We start from the raw sequence: 16,190 nt of genomic DNA, 5'->3' as shown, positions 1-16,190 counted from the left end.
CCAATATTAACAGGTGACCATGAAGAGAGATTTAGAAGCTGTTGACTTTCTTGACCCCTTTCTTCTTCCCTCGGTCCTTTCTTTCCACCACTCCTTCCTTCCTCAAATGCTGGCTGAACATCTGCTGTGTACTAGGCACTGTTCCATGTTTCTCCCTGTATATAGCTTATACTCAATGTTCTTTCTGAGTCGTAGTTTACATACTGGTTTGCTATGGGAAACTACTTAATCAGATGTCCCCAAATAGTGTCAAAATCCTAGAAGTCGCTCAATGAGGACAAAATTAGGATTTCGTATTGCTACTCATCATTGGTCCATCTCTCAGAACTTGATATAGAAATGTTGTTTTATGTCTCATCCTGTGATGAGCAGTTTTAGCATTTACTGAAGAACTCGAAGGATGGAGGTGGTGAGGCTAGATGTGTGCATGCATGTATGCTCAGTCGCTTCAGTTGTGTCTGATTCTTGGGGAGACTAGATAGTCCCCCCCAAAAAAACAGAAGCCCTACTTCTTGCTTTCACAGAACTTAAACTTTTAACAATGAGACAGAAAATATTTCTCCCACTGTTGTATACAAACATACATATGTGCAACCTATGCAATTAAATATTATTGAAAAACTAAAATGGAGCAAAGAAGTCATCTCAGTTACTTGGAGTTAATAAAGAAAGGCTCTTTGGAGGAAAGGGTTTTGAGCGGCTGGGTTTTGATGGGACATGTGGGAAATAGAGGCCATGAAGATGACATTCTAGGGGATAGAAGATGATAGTCAATCACAGGCTTAGATGTGGGAATGGGTGGGATGTGGGAGTTGATGAGTGGGTTATCTTGGCTGAAGCACAAGATCTAAGTAGGAAAAATAAAAAGAAATAGGTTCAGTGAGAGATTAGAGTAGGATTGGTGGAGATGATCAACCTAGGTTGATGTGTCTTCCTAGCTGAAGCAGGGGAATAAATAAAATAGCTTTAGGAGGACTAAAACTTTTATTCTTCCCCTCAGCTTTTGAGAAAAGGGTATTAAGGCTTTTAGAACTCTGACTACTATCTGACATAAGGGTTCTGCTAAAATGAGGGGAGGAACAAAGACCAAGGATAGCATAAGCCCAGGGGTCTGGTTTTTTGTTTTGTTTTGTTTCAAAATATTGCTTAAATTTCAGCTGTAATTATTTATTCACAAGAACTCTGTTCTTCCCTTTGCTTGGTTCTACTCTGGAATCATAGAATGACTCTACAGAAATGAGCTTACCCAGTCACATGCTTCTTGCATGCTTCAGTATATGCCTGTATAAAAAGGCTTCAAGGTAAGGCAAAGAAACTTTCACACCTGCTGTCTGTCCATTGACCTTTGCCTTTCTGGACTGACCCTGCTTGAGGGGAGTAAGTATTCATGGAGAAACTGCCTTTAGATTTAGTCAGAGAGGTCTTCTAAATCTGGGTTATGTTAGCTACTAGAAGGGAAGAGCTTTCCTCATAGCTCAGTTGGTAAAGAATCTACCTGCAATGCAGGAGGCCTGGGTTCGACTCCTGGGTCAAGAAGATTCCCTGGAGAAGAAAATGGCAACACACTCCAGCATTCTTGCCTGAAGAATCCCATGGATAGAGGAGCCTGGCAGGCTACAGTCCATGGGCTCGTAAGAGTTGGACACGACTTAGCAACTAAACCACCACCATAGGGGAGAGAGTCCTGGTTGTAGCTTCCAGGACTTTTATGATATTTTCACCTTGAACCTCTGCTGGAATTTCCTCTGAGGCAGAAGGAAGGGATGACCACTTTCCATATAATGCTTAAATATGAATGAGGAGAAAAGATATTCTTCTCTTTGATATATTTAGATTTAAAAGACAAAATACCAACAAAAGAATTAAATTTTGTGGGGTAAGAAAGACTAGAAACACAAAAGAAAGAAGAAGTTCCCAACAAAGTGGGTTATTGAGATGACTGAAAGAAACTGTGGTGTGTGCTTTGGCAGCATATATACTAAAATCGGAATAAGGGGATTTCCTGGTGGTCCAGTGGTTAAAACTCTGCACTTCTACAACAGGGGTTCAATCCCTGGTGGGGGAACTAAGAGCCTGCATGCCCAACAGTGGAGCAATACATAAATAAATATTTAAAATTAAAATAAAAGAAATTGGAATAATACTGGAGAAGATTAGCATGGCTCCTGTGCAAGAATGACATGCACATTCACGAAGGAAATTGTGTAGTTCCTTTTATCTGAGAAACTAGACGAATTAGGTCAATTACCAACTGTCTGCTTGATTTTGGAGGCGATGAAACAGATGTGGAGACCTCCAAAGTTCTGAAGGCCTAAGACTCAGTGATTTCAGAACAGGAATTAGCCAGAGGAAGCCAGAGGGACTTGAACTCATTTTTCATGTCTCTCTTACCATGGCTGCATGCCTTTCTGGTTTCTCAAAAAAAAAATTTTTTTTTTTTTTTGCTTTTCTAGTTCAGAGATAGAAAACCTTGAGGAAAATGAAGTTTATTTACCTAGATGTGCACATGGAATTTTATGATCAATTCTGATATGATTTTCATATCTAGATGATTAATCGAGGTGAATTTTCATATAGACATTGGGTAAAGTCTTTATTCCTGATTTGTGGATTATCCACTTGGTGGGTTTTTGCAGGCTCCATACTTGCACTGCCTTGGGTTTGGCAGAAAGTGTCAGAAAGAACATCAAGGGGACTTCCCTGGTGGCCCAGTGATTGAGACTCGGCCTTGCAGTGCTGGGAACATGGGTTTGATAGTCCCCGGTCAGGTTATTAGGGCTCCCCCGATGGCTCAGCTGGTAAATAATCTACCTGGAATGCGGGAGACCTGGGTTCTATCCCTGGCTTGAGAAGATCCCCTGGAGAAGTGAACGGCTACCCACTCCAGTATTCTGGCCTGGAGAATTCCATGGACTGTATAGTCTGTGGGGTCACAAAGAGTTGGACATGACTGAGCAGCTTTCAGGGGAACTAATATCTCACATACTGTAGAGCAATTAGGCCACACAACTGGAGAATCCGTGCACTGCAACAAAGATTCCTGCATGCCACAACTAAGACCCAAGGCAGCCAAATAAATAAATGAATTTTTAAAGAAAAATAAAGACCCTAAGTGGTAGACACAGATGCTATGTTTGCAAGTGTGTATGTGTGAGTGACTTTGTGTATTTATTTCACTCACTTTTTTTGGTAATGTTAATTACATTTTGAGCTTATATATTTATTTGGGAGTCTGTTTAATAGTGGCCTCTACCACTAGATAGTAAGCTTCATGCAAGACTTATATTTATTTCATGCACCATTTCACACTCAACATTTATCATAGGACTAATCACATAGTAGTCAGTCAACAAATGAAAGAATTCTGTGTGCCTCTGCTCTTATCTACTGGTTTGGATAATGAGAAGTGCCTTTCCAGGGGCTGGAAGGATTCTGTACTACGGCAAGTGGAGGAATCGGAGATGAGCCGCAGACTGAGATCAGATCTCTCCAGGTGAGGCTGGCAGCCCTAGGGCAGATCCCTTGTTGACATCCTCTGCCCATCACTGGCTGCATCGTATGGTAATACTTAGGGCACAGGCCAGGGAGTGATCCAGGGCTGTGGATGGGAGGAGGTGAGTCCTGGGTATCAGAATAGACATCTTATTCCAGCTGCAATTGTTCCAGATGTGGCAGGGTTCCCAGCCCACTGACCTGCTGGGCACTGGTGGGGGGGGGGGGGCGGTTGGTGGCATGAGTCAGAGAGGAATGTGGGGCTGGTTGTTTGGGAGTTTCGCTCTGTGAGGAGAAGCCGGTTCCCCATGCCTGTCAGTTCTCTAATGGCATCCCCAGGGCAGAGCCTAGAAACAATCAGTTGAAGAAGACAGAATGAGCAGCCACATTCTTCTGAATCCCCCAGGATGTAGACAGGAGAAGAATTTAATTGGATATTAATGGGCAGAGGACAATCCATGGACCGTCAAAGTATCATTGAGTGTTTCAATGGAAAGGATGTTTGAGAGCTCATCTTATCCATACTTCTGCCTTGATCTCACATAAATAAAAATCTCTTCTTCCCTTGAAGATTTTTTTGGCCTATAACATGGAGGCCTTACCAGGGCAGTGGGAGCTTGGTGTAAATTCTCCCAGGTCCCATTTCCTCATCGCCCTGCTAGGACTGAGTGAATGCACCAGATAGATCCTCACATCTGCTCCCTACTTCTTCACCTGACGTGCAGCGGTGGGCCATGGCTGCAGGTGTGGAGAGGCCCTGGTTCTTGGGTCTTACTGGAGAGGGGACCTATGAATCTTGTAAATGTGATGACATCAGCAATGACAGACTCTTCAGCCGCCTGCTAGTCTGTAATTGAAGCCAGGAATTCAGCACACGCTCGGCCACACCCAGCCTTCACGGGTTCCCAGAAGCGGGTTCCTGCACAGCCACACCAGGCTGGGAGGACCCTCACTGAACCAACGCTCCCTGCCAAGTCCAGGGCCTCACGCTGCCTCCTAAATCCCCAAACCAAGTGATAATCTCATCCCTCTTTCTGTTTCCATCCCCAGTGGTGCCTAAATTGTTCTTGCAAATTATTCCCAGTTGTTAAATCCCCAGTAAATGAGATTCAATCTCTGTGATAGCATCATGGGATGTTCTTTCACTTTGATTTAACTGAAAATTTTTTTGTTATAATCAGAGGCTAAAATTGATCAAGCCAGAAAGCATCTACACTGCTTTGAAGCCCCAGGCAAATAGGTTGGGGATTTTTCCTGCTGTTCTCCACCTCTCTCCATAATGAGATGCTTTGTTTCAGTGAATGAATCGGCCTTGATGCAGACTTTCAGACTCTATGAGAGGACATTTCAACCCTCCCTCTGCCTCTAGGCAGGACTGAATTTAACTCATCCCAGACTGAAGGCTGTCTCTTCTAGACCTTGTTTCAAGATTTCCTCAGCTTTCAGCATCTTCTGGTTGAACATGCACAGCTCTTTGCCTTTGCTGTCTAATTTCAATTTCCTTTGGCAGTTCCAACCCATTACTTGTCACTGTGAAAAGGGAGATCCAGGGAATGCCCTGGCAGTCCAGTGGTTAGGAGCTGGCACTTCCATGCTGGGGGCCTAAGATCCTGTAAGATCACCTGCCGTACCCAGCCCACCCCCACCCAAAAAAGGAGATCCAGGTGTCTCTTAGAACTCTCCAGCTAAAAGTTCTCAGTTCTTTTATAAAGCTTCTCAAATGTTAGTTTATGTTTCATGTCTGTCTTCCTTGTACCAGAAGAGGAAGGGGAAAGTTATTTGAATTTTGCCTCATTACCTGAGCACTGTTGACCTGAGCTAGTGGTCCATGTTCTTGTCACTTTGTTATTGTGCCCCACCCCCAATATATCTTATCCTTTCTTTGGACTGAGGTCTCAGATGGAGTTTTCTCTGTCTGGGATGGCTTTTCATCTCTCATCATTCCTGACTTTCTGTAACTTTAATGCCCTGTTCCATTTTCTCTCTCTCTGCCTGTCAATTGCCTTTCCTAAGTGCATTTGTGTTCCAGTCCTTCTGATTCCCTCTCTCAGTCATGTGAAGAACTTCATTCAGCTGGCTTCAAGATCTGCACTCACTTCACTGTCTTTAATACGAAGTCCAGATGAAAAAAGTCCTGAGGAGCAGACGGGGGACCAGTAGCAGAGTATTATAGGGGTGTAGAATAGCAGAGAAGTCAAGAACCCCAGGGTTCTAGTGTGGGTCTGTAACTCTGGGCAACTCATAACCTCTCTGGCTTTTCAGTTAATTGTTTGGACAGGGAGTATTGCATTAGGCCATCTCTGAAACGGCTTTAAACTTGAAATATTAGGAATTTGTGTTTTCCTTTCCTTCTTGGTCTCCTCCAAAATTATTGACAGAACTCTACAAGCAGGGAGATTAGAGAATAAAAGAAAAGTGAATTCAAAGACATGATTGGAACTCACAGAGGAAGAACCATGTGAAGACCAAGGAGAAGATGGCCACCTGCAAGCCAAGGACAGAGGCCTCAGAAGAAGTTAAACCTGCCAACACCAAAAAAAAAAAAAAAAAAAAAGGAGCAAGAGAGATACCTAATTAGTAGGGGTTTGAAAAAGCCATTTTAGTGTGTAAGTAGTGCTGGTGGTAATGACTGGGAATTTGTAGCAAGGACCAGGAAGGTCAATCTTGTAATATTACAGAAATACATGTGATATGTTTTAGAGGGGAGGGAAGTGGCTATGGCTTAAGCCTTACATCCTTTATACAGCGACCCTGTAGTCTAGAAATATGCTTATTCTACCTCAGGAAGATGAGCCCACCTTCACTAGAGTCACTAAAAAAGACTACATGTTGTTCTTACTCATTTCTTTCTTAGAAACCCCCAGGTCATATGTGAGTAAATAAAGACTAGTTCTATCTGGAGCTAAAAAAAAACCAAATCTTCATTTTCTAAATGGAACTCAAATTTCTTCTATAATATATTGGCTGTTATGCTTCATAACAATCCCTGTAAAATAAAAGGGCATAAAACCCAGTCATTTATAAGGTTATGTGGCTGTGTGTGTGTGTAATCCACATGATTACTACTGTTGACTAGAAGAGACCTAGAAAATGTCACACTGACCATGTCACTTACCCTAAGCAGAGACAGGCTGACATTAGTTTAAATAACTGGACCACTTAGATATTTTTTTTTTTCACTTAGATATTTTTAAAGGGGATCCCTGAAGAGCTAAAGGAGTTGGGGAGATGAATATTTATGAAATACCTACTCTATGCTGGGTATTATTAAAAACTCTTTATATACCATTTTGGCCTAAATATAAGGTGAAGTTGTATCTTTCCAAAATACGTTCCCAGAAAAGAAGTTGGTTTATATATGAATCCTCATAAAATAAAGTCTCATATTGTAGAATATGTTTTCAATTACTTGAATTTGAAAAATTAGGTTCTTTTTTGGGGAAGACACATCAGCCAGAAAAAACAACAAACACCACCCCCCCCCCCAAATAAAAACAGAATCAATGCTACTTTGAATTGCTTATAGAGGCTATTTGATGGAATCTGTTAAAACAGACAAAACAAAACAAAAACCACTTCAGTTTCTGGAAACATGACAGGCTAGGTTATTTGAATCAACTTTCCTGCTGAAAACAACTAAAAATGCTAGATGAAATATTTAAAACATCTTAAAAGCATCAAAAAGCTGACAAGATAGTAAGGAATTATCAGGCCAAATTTAATGAAAGGTGAAAATTCAAAGTGGTAAGTGGAATAAAGAGGCAAGTTTTGACCAGAAGATATTTGCAGATTAAGGCAAACTCAACTCTGGTCTCAGAAGTTAAAACTCAGGATTGGCTAAAGTGGGGAGTCTGATAGGAAACCTTTCCTATAACATACTGGAGAATCAAAGGGTTACGTCCTTAGGGTAAGGGTGAAACAGCTGCTGCTGCTGCTAAGTCGCTTCAGTTGTGTCCGACTCTGTGCAACTCCATAGACGGCAGCCCACCAGGCTCCCCCGTCCCTGGGATTCTCCAGGCAGGAACACTGGAGTGGGTTGCCATTTCCTTCTCCAAGGTGAAACAGTAGTAAACCTAATTCTTCTTCTACCTTCTGAAGGACTGAAAGAAAGTGTCCCTGGTGCTGAACACAGCAGGGGGCAGATTCTGAGCCAGCTGGATTTGTAGCCAAATTTACATTACCTAGGTAATAAAAAAAACCTCAAACCTTGAATTTTAGAATGATGCCAAACAAGTATTTCCCTAGGCATCTGGCAAAGGTAAAATGCAAATCCTCCCTTGGTGAAAACACTTTAATCCTAACCTTCAAAAATGCCCACAAGTTATTTTTCAAAGGCAATGAATAAGCAAGCACACAGGGAGGGAAGGCACCATGAAAGAAAATCAGCAATAACGACAGACAACAGAAACAGATTCATGACAAATTCAGACATTGAAATTCTTAGGAATATAAGACAAGCTAGAAAATAGTTACAGGGAACATATGAAAAGTGACCTAGTGGATTTGAAACAGAATTAAGTACAGTAAGCACCATACATACAAATGAGTTTTGTTCTGAGAGTGCATTCGAAAGTCCAATTTGCTCATAAGTCCAACAAAGTTAGCCTAGGTATCCAACTAACACAATTGGTTATATAGTACTGTGAGTAATAGGCTTATAATACTTTTCACACAAATAATATATAAGAAACAAACACAAAAAATAAAGAAAACATTTTCTTTATTTTTATTTTTGGTTGCACTGGGCCTTCGTTGCTCCACACAGGTTTTCTCCAGTTGCTGCAAGTGTAGCCTGCTCTTCATTGCAGTGCACAGGCTTTTCATTGCAGTAACTTCTCTTGTTGTGAAGCACAGGCTCTGGATGCAATGGCTTCAGCAGTTGTGGCGTTCAGCTCCATAGCTGTGGCTCATGGGTTTAGATGCTCTGTGGTGTGTGGTATCTTCCTGGACTAGAGATCAAACTCGTGTCCCCTGCATTGGCAGGCGGATTCTTATCCACTGTACCACCAGGGAAGTCCTAAAGAAAACATTTTTAATCTTACAGTACAATACCTTGTAAAGTACTGTTGTCATTCGGTCACTCAGTTGTGCCTGACTCTTTGCGACCCCACGGACTGCAGCACGCCAAGCTTTCCTGTCCATCACCATCTCCCAGAGCTTGCTCAAACTCATGTCCACTGAGTCGGTGATGCCATCCAACCATCTCATCCTCTGTAGTCCCTTTCTCCTGCCTTCAATCTTTCCCAGCATCAGGGTCTTTCCTAATGAGTCAGTTCTTCACATCAAGTAGCCAAAGAATTGGAGCTTCAGCTTCAGCATCAGTCCTTCCAATGAATATTCAGAATTAATTTCCTTTAGGATTGACTGGTTTGATCTCCTTATAGTCCAAGGGACTCTCAAGAGGCTTCTCCAACACCACAATTCAAAATCATCAATCTTTGGCACTTAGTGTTCTTTATGATCCAACTCTCACATCCATACATGACTACTGGAAAAACCATAGGCTTGACGAGACGGACCTTTGTGGGCAAAGTAACGTCTCTGCTTTTTAACATGCTGTCTAAGTTTGTCATAGCTTTTCTTCCAAGGAGCAAGCGTCTTTTAATTTCATGGCTACAGTCACCATCTGTAGTGATTTTGGAGCCCCAAAATATAAAGTCTGGCACTGTTTTCATTGCTTTCCCATCTATTTGCCAGGAAGTGATGGGACTGGTGCCATGATCGTAGTTTCTTGGATGTTGAGTTTTAAGCCAACATTCTCACTCTCCTTTTTCACCTTCATCAAGAGGCTGTTTAGTTCCTCTTTGATTTCTGCCATAAGGGTGGTGTCATCTGCATATCTGAGGTTATTGATATTTCTCTCAGCAATCTTGATTCCAGCTTGTGCTTCATCCAGCCTGGCATTTCGCATGATGTACTCTGCATATAAGTTAAATAAGCAGGGTGACAATATATAGCCTTGACGTACTCCTTTCCCAATTTGGAACCAGTCTGTTGTTCTATGTTCAGTTCTAACTGTTGCTTCTTGACCTGCATACAGATTTCTCAGGAGGTAGGTAAGGTGATCTGGTATTCCCAACTCTTTTAAGAATTTTCCACAGTTTGATGTGATCCACATAGTCAAAGGCTTTCTTGTAGTCAATGAAGCAGAAGTAGATGCTTTTCTGGAATTCTTTTGCTTATTCAGTGATCCAACAAATATTGGCAATTTGATCTCTAGTTCCTCTGCCTTCTCTAAATCCAGCTTGTACATCTGGAAGTTCTCAGTTCATGTACTGTTGAGAATTTTGAGCATGGAGAATTTTGAGCATTACTTTGCTAGCATGCAAGATGAGTGCAATTGTGTGGTAGTTTGAACATTCTTTGGCATTGCCCTTCTTTGGGATTGGAATCCCAAATTTTTCCAGCCCTGTGGCCACTGCTGAGTTTTTCAAATTTGCTGGCATATTGAGTGCAACACTTTCACAGCATCATCTTTTAGGATTTGAAATAGCTCAGCTGGAATTCCATCACCTCCACTAGTTTGTTCACAGTGATGTTTCCTAGGGCCCACTTGACTTCACACTCCAAGATGTCTTGCTCTAGGTGAGTGATCACACCATCATGGTTATCTGGGTCATGAAGATCTTTTTTGTATAGTCCTTTTGTGTATTCTTGCCATCTCTTCTTAATATCTTCTGCTTCTGTTAGGTCCATGCAATTTCTGTCCTTTATTGTGCCCATCTTAGCATGAAATATTCCCTTGGTATCTCTAATTTTCTTGAAGAGATCTCTAGTCTTTCCTATTCTATTGTTTTTCTTTATTTCTTTGCATTGTTCACTTAGGAAGGCTTTCTTATATCTCCTTGCTATTCTTTGGAACTCTGCATTCAGATGGGTCTATCTTTCCTTTTCTTCCTTGCCTTTCACTTTTCTTCTTTTCTGAGCTATTTGTAAGGCCTCCTCAGACAAGCATTTTGCCTTTTTGTATTTCTTTTTCTTGGGGGTGGTTTTGATCACCACCTCCTGTAAAATGTCTCGAACCTCCATCTATACATCTTCAGGCACTCTATCAGATCAGCTAGCATCAAAAGAACAGATAAGAAGAGTTACTGACTTGAGGAAGAAGAGGAAGTAGGAGATGGTTGAACTGAAGGATCATCAGCAATAGGAGACAGAGGGCAAACTGCAATTTCACTCACATCTGACGTGAAATCTTTGAAAATTCACAATTGAAGGCTCCTATGTAGAGGACTTACTGTAGAATGAATCTAACAGCAGATTGGATCATCCAGTTGAAGAGAGAACTGGCAAACTGAGAGATAAGTCAGAAGAAATCCAGAATATAGCACAGAGAGACAGAGACAAAAATATGAAAATATAGAGGAGAGTTGAGTGATATGGAAGACAGAGTGAGAAGACCTACCATATATTAATTAAAGTTCCAAAACAAAAGGAGAGAAAGAATAGAGCAGAGGCAATATTTGAAGAGTTAATTACCCTACAGAATTTTCTAAAGCTGCTTAGATGCTAAGAAGTCCAATGAGTTCCAAGCAAGTTAAATAAAGAAACTCCATACTTAACTAGTGTCAGTGAAACTGAAGAATATGAAAAATGAAGAGTAACAGAAAATAAAAACAGGTAAGAGGACTGCTAAGTGTAAATTGGACAGTTCTTAGAATTTACACAGGACTGGGAAACAGTCAGATTTCATTCACTTAGACATCATTGAACACCTGGAGTAATCAGTGGAAATTCCAGAAGGAGATGGGTTAGTACCAAGGCTAAACTAACCCAGATTTATCCCTAACAGTCCATGTATGTTCCACAAGGACTTGAACACCAAATGTTCACAGCAGCCTTATTCATAATAGAGCTAAAACTGTAAACAGCTCAAAAGTCCATCATCTGGTAAATGGATCACAAGTTGTGGGATATACACAATGAGATACTTCTCAGCAACAAGAAGGAATAAACTATTAACACATGCAACTTCAGAATACTGGGAAGTGTATATTCATATCTGAGTTTCCTTACATTATTCAACTAGAGTTGTTATGTTTTCTTTATTTATTTTCAGGAGTCTCTTGCAAAGTCTAGATATATGCTACTCAGAGTGTGGCTCATAACCACAGTATTGGCATTACCCAGACCTTGGAAGAAATGCAGAATGTCAGCCCTGCGTTGGACCTACTGAATCAAGACCCACATTTTAACAAGATCCCCAGGTGTTCTTTTATGTATCAAAATGTGCCCCCCTTGACCCATTACTTCATGATTTAGTAAATATTATATTCACCTTCAATCATATCCTTCTTGACTTAAAATTTTTCATTGTATCCTTACCCAGCCAAATTTTATCTTTGTAAATAAAGATCACTATTGTCCTAAGTCAGTCCCTTCTCTCTTCCCTGGGCCATCCTTGACTTCATTTTCATTCATAGGGAGGAGAATCTAGGAGTGGTTCTTATCCTGTGTGTGGCCACACCATTGTTTTATACAAAATAAAAATCTGAACGCTGTTCTGTAAGCATTCTAGTATCCTTGTGTTTCTAGTGCCGAAGAGCAGAGTTCTGCCCTCTGACGACAAAGATATAAAAGTACAAACGCACAAACACACTACTGATACAATAAATAAAATAGTGGCTCAGGAGTAAAGAATCTGCTTCAGTGCAGGAGACGTAGGTCAGGAAGATCCCCTAGAGGAGGAAATGGCAACCCACTCCAGTATTCTTGCCTGGAGAATCCCATGGACAGAGGAGCCTGGCAGGCTACAGTCTATAGGATTGCAAAGAGTCAGCTATGACTGAGAACTAACGCACAGAATGAGCACATGTATGCAGCACAGGGAACTCTACTTAATGTACTGTGGTGACCTGAACAAAAAGGAAATCCGAAAGGGAAGGGACATATGGATGCGTATGGTTGATCCATTTTGCTGTGCAGTAGAAATTAGTACACAGCTCAATAAAAATTAATTTTAAAAAGTATAAACTTACTTATTTACAAAACAGAAGTAGAGTTACAGATGTACAAAAGAAACTAAGGTAAGGGGGAAGAGACAAGTTGAGAGATTGGGATTGATATATCCACACTACTGTATATAGAATAGATAACTAATAAGGATCTACCGTATAGCACAGGGAACTCTACTCAGTACTCTGTAATGGCCTACATGGGAAAAGAATCTTAAAAAGAGTGGATATATGTACATGTATAACTGATTTACTTTGTTGTACACCTGAAACTAACACAACACTGTAAATCACATGTACACATTGCTATATTCACAATGGATACTCAACAAGGACCTATTGTATAGCACATGGAACTCTACTCAATGTGCTTATGTGCCAGCCTGGATGGGAGGGGGTTTTGGAGGAGAATGGATACATGTGTATGTATGGCTGAGTTCCTTCGGTGTTCACCTGAAAATATCACAAATTCTTAAGGCTATACCCCCATACAAAATAAAAAGTTTAAAATTTGAAGAAAACTGTACTCCAATAAAAATTATTTAAAAAAAAAAGAGAATAAGCCAAATGATTAACCAAAAAATCTGAAAGTCAGTCTCTGACTTTTGGGATTTCCCAGTCTAAGGTCTAGTTTGAGAAAGTGCTCTCTCTCTCTCTCTCACACACACACACAGAGCAATAAAAGACTTAAGAACACTTAATAAGGTAATGTTTCAAAAGAGGCAAAGCAGCATAATGAAACTATATTTGCAACTGCTGAGCAGTCACAGAGCAATAGAGTTGTCACTACTGGGTTGAGTTAACAAGGGAAGTCTTCCTGCAAATAGGAAGTTTTATGTGGAGTTTAGGCAAACCAGAGTTTAAGTCATTACAGTGCAGTTTATTAGCCATATAATCTTGGGCAAAATGCCTAATCATTCCAAGTACCAGTTAACTCTTTTGTAAGTTGTGGATAATCATACTACCTGCCTTAAAGATTTTTTTAAAAAATGTTAACTGAAGATGATACATGCAAAATCTTCAGCACAATGCCTGGCATGTAGTAAGCATTTAAGAAATCTTAGCTATGATTATTTTTATAAGGAGAGGAATTTACATTACTGGAGAAGAGCATTTTTGACATGAAGTCCTAAGGTTTTGCATGAGTGTGTCAGATATGAAAGACAGGAAACAGGGAACTTGAACCAGAGAAGAGATTCCATTTAGAAAGTCATTAGATGGAGCGAGAGGGCTAAAGCAGCACAAGGGGTGAATTAAGCCCAAATTGAGGTGATCTGATCCGGTATGATGAACAACAGTAGCTACTGCATAACAAGGGGACCCTATTAAAACAACTTTTATGGATTTTTGATTTCTTACCAGTAACTGGTTAATTGAAAGAAGGGATACACAATGGAATATTACTCAGCCATAAAAAAGGAATGAAATAATGCCATTTGCAACAATGTGGATGAACCTGGAGATAATCAACTAAGTGAAGTAAGTCAGAGAAAAACAGGTATCATATGATATTTCTTATATGTGGAATAAAAAAAAAATGATACAGGTGAGCTTACCTACAAAACAGAAATAGACTCACAGACATAGAAGACAAACTTATATTACCAAAGAGGATAGAGGGAGCAGGGATAAATTAGGAGTTTGGGATTAAAATATATACACTACTGTATATAAAGCAGATAATCAACAAGGACCCACTGTATAGCACAGAGTTCAGTATCCTGTAATAACCTATAATGGAGAAGGATCTGGAAAAGAAATATATATGTATAGCTGAGTCACTTTGGTGTATACCTGAAATGAACACAACATTGTAATTCAACTATGTTTCAATACAAATTTAAAAAATAAAGAAGGGAAAGACTAGACACAAGAAAACATGAAAGATGGCTAGGAGTCTGTTGAGATAGTCCAGACAACCAATTTGGTTCTAGACCAGGTTCAGGACTATAAAAATGATAAAGGATATGCCAGATTCAGCCTCTGGCAGGGGTGTCTGTTGTTTCTAGGAGTTCGGGGAGCTCAGTCCCAGTGAACAAGGCCCCTCATGTAACTTGCAGACACGCACAGACTGGCCCACCTTACACCTGTCCTCTGTGTCTTTTATCCCCTACCCTGGGGCTTCCATGCTGCTGTTGATGCTTAAGAGGCTTGTGCGCAGCACACACACACACATACATGAGATAGTTAACACCTCAAAGGACAAAAATTTAATCATGTGAGCTAGCAGTTAAATGTTTTCCTTCTTTCCCCTAGATAGACTGGGGATACACATGGCAGCTTCACAGGGCTTATTAGAAGACAACGTCCCATGTGAAGCAATAACTTTTCAAGAAGCCATGGTAAGCTATATAATGCAATCCTTTTATTTAATATTTACTTTTTTAATGTATTAATTGGCTGTATCAGGTCTCAGTTGTGGCATGCAGGATCTTTAGTTGCAGCATGTGGGATCTAGTTACCTGAAACCAGAGATTGAACCCGAGCCCTCAGCATTGGGAACACAGAGTCCCAAGCCACTGGACCACCCAGGAAGTCCCAATACAATCCTTTTGATTTGCTCCTTCTTTCTGCTTTGCTTTCCCCATCCTTCACTCTTGCTTTCCTGGAATTGTACTCCTCAATAAAATGTTATCACAGAAACTTCTACTTCAGGCTCTGATTTATAGAGCCAAGAAATCAGAAGAGAGAAGAGCAGAATCTGAGAGATGAAAAAGTGGAAGAATGTGAAAGTTTTGACTGTATAAGGCAAAGATTAGGGGGAATTTAAAAATTAATTCCACATTTCCACAAAGTTGATGGAGTACTCTTCATAGCAGCGAGGAAATGGGGGGAAAGAGTTAACGCTACTGCTTCTTCATATGTGGGAGCATAATATGTCTCTACCACAAATTCAGTTCAGTTCAGTTCAGTTCAGTCATTCAGTCGTGTCCAACTCTTTGTGACCCCATGAATCGCAGCACGCCAGGCCTCCCTGTCCATCACCAACTCCTGGAGTTTACTCAAACTCATGCCCACTGAGTCAGTGATGCCATCCAGCCATCTCATCCTCTGTCGTCCCCTTCTCCTCCTGCCACCAGTCCCTCCCAGCATCAGGGTCTTTTCCAATGAGTCAACTCTTCGCATGAGGTGGCCAAAGTATTGGAGTTTCAGCTTCAGCATCAGTCCTTCCAATGTACACCCAGGACTAATTTTTAGGATGGACTGGTTGGATCTCCTTGCAGTCCAAGGCACTCTCAAGAGTCTTCTCCAGCACCACAGTTCAAAAGCATCAAATAGATGGTTCCAAAATCTCTGGTCTCTGAGGTCAGATTCTTCTCCCTGTGTCCTCTTAGCACTATTTGATATGTGTACATTTGCTATGGGGGTGGGACAAACTGGGCCCAAATGTCCTGCCTTATGTCCATATAGCTGCATTTTTATGATATAAAGTAATAGACTAAAATAATAGTAATGCAGTCATGGTGACAGACTTATGAAGTCATCTACCCTACTTCAATTTAATATCATTTGACAACTTAAAAACCTAGTGAATAGATACAACCAGGACTATTTCAAAAAAAGAAAAAAAGAGCGCAGACTTAAACAGCAAAGCTACATTGGTCTAAACTGGTCTATATTGGGTCCAAAGAAACATGCTGCCTCCAATAAATTAGCAAGTTGTGAGGGAGGAGGTTTCTCTTAAAGAGCCTTCAAATATTTTTTCCCCAGCCCATCAATCAACAACAAATATTAGCCCCAACT

General features: G+C 40.7%; 1 non-coding gene across 1 annotated transcript; it reads left to right on the top strand.

Moving 5' to 3' along the window:
- Positions 1-2,104: 2,104 nt before the first annotated feature.
- LOC139031014 (U6 spliceosomal RNA) lies at positions 2,105-2,210 on the top strand. The gene has a single exon (XR_011483443.1). It is a non-coding gene; the product is annotated as a U6 spliceosomal RNA (small nuclear RNA).
- The last annotated feature ends 13,980 nt before the right edge of the window (positions 2,211-16,190 follow it).

Source organism: Odocoileus virginianus, chromosome 24 (assembly GCF_023699985.2).
Source record: "Odocoileus virginianus isolate 20LAN1187 ecotype Illinois chromosome 24, Ovbor_1.2, whole genome shotgun sequence".
Taxonomy (NCBI): Eukaryota; Metazoa; Chordata; class Mammalia; order Artiodactyla; family Cervidae; genus Odocoileus; species Odocoileus virginianus.
The sequence above is the reverse complement of the archived record's forward strand: the minus strand, read 5'-3'. Positions and strand labels throughout refer to the sequence as shown.